This window comes from Haemaphysalis longicornis, unplaced genomic scaffold (genome assembly GCF_048455015.1).
Source record: "Haemaphysalis longicornis isolate Haplotype H1 unplaced genomic scaffold, Haemaphysalis longicornis Haplotype H1 scaffold_5, whole genome shotgun sequence".
Taxonomy (NCBI): Eukaryota; Metazoa; Arthropoda; class Arachnida; order Ixodida; family Ixodidae; genus Haemaphysalis; species Haemaphysalis longicornis.
Genome location: NW_027526385.1, coordinates 63,025,745 through 63,028,413, shown reverse-complemented (window position 1 = coordinate 63,028,413; position 2,669 = coordinate 63,025,745). Strand labels below are relative to the sequence as shown.

Genomic DNA, 2,669 nt, shown 5'->3' with positions numbered 1-2,669 from the left:
TGGCATTCCTGGGTGAGCCAGTGATCATGCCTCCAGCCCCTTCACGTGAGTGTAGAAAGTGCATGCTTAGTGTAATGTATTTTGTCGCGTTTCGGCAAAGTGTGCGTGTTCTTTAGTTGTTAGTGTGTGTCGCTTGGCGTTGAGAAACTAGTGGCGTGTTCATGATATTTATTTATTTATTTTCAATACTACCAGTCTCTGGCGAGACCATAGCAGGGGGCATTCATACAATTTCAGCAGGAACAACAGCGATGGGCCTAACATTGGCCAACAAGCAAAAAGAACAATAAACTGTACAATAAAAGGGTACCACACACTTTCACTTCACGAGCAGAACCGTTGAGTTGTTCAGCATCGTCATCGTAGAGGTTTCCCTCAGGGAGCCCTTGCGGGGTGTTACATAAGGGGAAGGTCAAAAAAACGGTATAGACACAACAATGGTGTAGACACAAGAATACAGACAACAATACAGACGTACAGACATGTAAACAATGTAAAGACATAGACATACAAAGTCTTTGCGTAGTGTAGACTACCGCTGTTTAGTTTCGGAAAAGCATCAAATTTCCTCCACCCCGACATCCAGTTCCTTCAAAGCGAACGCGACGGCTCCCTTCCCCCCTCCCCCTTCCTTCTTCTTTGATGTCCAAGTGACGAGTAGAAGCAACACCGACTAGATTTCCAGGCCGTAGGGCTGCCGCGGTGACGTCAGAGGGCGGGGGCCCATTTACGCCGGCGAATGCGACGGAAAGCCAGTGTTTCGTGCGCGTTTTAGCAGAACCAATGCTCCCGCGTTCGCAGTTGCTCCGGCTAAATTAGACCGAATAAAGGATTTGTGAAAAAAATCTCACTGAGCATCGTAGCATTGCTCCACGGAGTAACAAAGTACTGCACCCGGCTTGTGAAAGTTTTGGTGTTCTAGCTTTACCGCCACGGCGATCGAGAGAATCAGACGAATGATTTCGACATCTTGACCATCAAGTACGACTTATTCCGGGGAGAAAATCACATCCATTCTACTTTTTGCTCAGTGTTTGAAGCTTCCGTTTCTTCGATTTTTCACTGGCGTCACGAATGTCATCATTCATTCTGGAGCAGAAGTTTTTCAGCAAAATGTTCGAACTGCACCACAAAATGTACTTAAGGACAATCTCCTTCGTGTGTCCAGCATCACATCCATCGAAATCAGATGGGTCAGCCTAAGTGAGTAGATCCACAGTGAGATTTGTCGCCACTTGACGCTGATTGGGAATGGTTAAGAAGTCGTCTCGTCTTGACAATTCCTCAACGACTGCGTAGCTGTGTGCAACGGCGTTGATAGCAAATATTGAGGAATGCACGAGTCCTCCTCGGTCAAGCTCCTTCACAGGGTCGTAGTTGGGATCCTCCACGGAAACAGTGACTTCCTTGTCAATGGTTAAGATGTCCCTGCACTTCTCGCATTTCAGCCTTCTCAAGGTGGAGTAAACGTAGTATCCTGCCACGTACACCAATACCGGAATGATGTCCTTCATCTTAGACAAGGTGTCTTGCGTGACAACCACATTATAGTTAGCGCGTGCTGCACCCTCGTCTCGGTCAAGGTCTTTCCACTGCTCGTCTCTGTGACTCTCGTGCTGGGAAGGTTTACTGACAGTCGGCCGCGTGCTTTGCAAATGAATCTTGTTTTCGCCCTCGTAGATTTGTCGTATGGACACGTGGTACTGCGAGCCTGCGAGTTGCCTGCATTTTCCAAAGCGGTCTTCCAGGCTGTCGGTTTGGATCTTGCCAAACAGGACTTAGAGCATGTTGAGGTCGGTGAGGCAGTACCTAGCAATTTCCACGAGTCCATGAGTTGTTTGGTGGAGAGCAGCGTGAGTTTCCTTGGTCAACTTGCCGCTGTCGTACTGCGCAGTTCGATTCTTCCACTCGTCGAGCCAGTCCAAAAGGTTGTATAGGAAGTCCACTTGCGGGTCATCTAGAAAAGACACCGGGCTTTGGAGCTCATCCCTTAGCCTTTTCCCCTTGAATGGTGTCTGGACATTCACAATCCTCCACCACGTCAGCACAATATCAATGAAAGCCGCGGTTCCCTCAACAAACTGAAGGTTGTGCTTCGATTGAAGGGCTCGCAGGGTGGGAGGGAGGGAGTTGTGGAATATCTGCAGCGCAAGTTTTACATTTTGTTTTTCAATGTCTGTCGGAAGGGCCCTTTCAGACTCAGCGTGTGAGCATGCCTGAGTACCTGACCAACCTCAGCGTTGTACACATCTCTGATGGTTTGAAATGATGCCGTCAACATGCGCTGCTCGGTTGTGTGTTCTGAATCCATCTCGGGAAAAAAAAAGCACCGCTGGTCATTACTTTGCTTCAGCCAGTTGTTTCGGATGCACTTCAAAATATGAACTGGGTCTATCACAAAAAACAATGGCCTTGCAGGATCACACGGATGCTCATAAACAAAGCGAGTCTCCGAAGACGAGCAAGTTGGCGAAGACAGATCAAAATGCTCCATAGCTTTCCTGTTGATTTTGTTGTTGTCGTTTACAACGCATACTAACTTTGTAGCCAATCTTCTACAAACCAAAAATGACTTCTTTCAGCACCTCGTGCAGGAACTTCCCGTCTGCAGATCGGACAGGCACTATATGGGCTACCTCTTTGAATTTTGACGTGAGGCTCTGAACCAT

At 47.8% G+C, this 2,669-nt stretch overlaps 1 pseudogene; it reads right to left on the bottom strand.

Annotated features, from left to right (window-relative positions):
- Positions 1–1,016: 1,016 nt before the first annotated feature.
- Positions 1,017–2,669, bottom strand: LOC144139710 (uncharacterized; annotated as a pseudogene).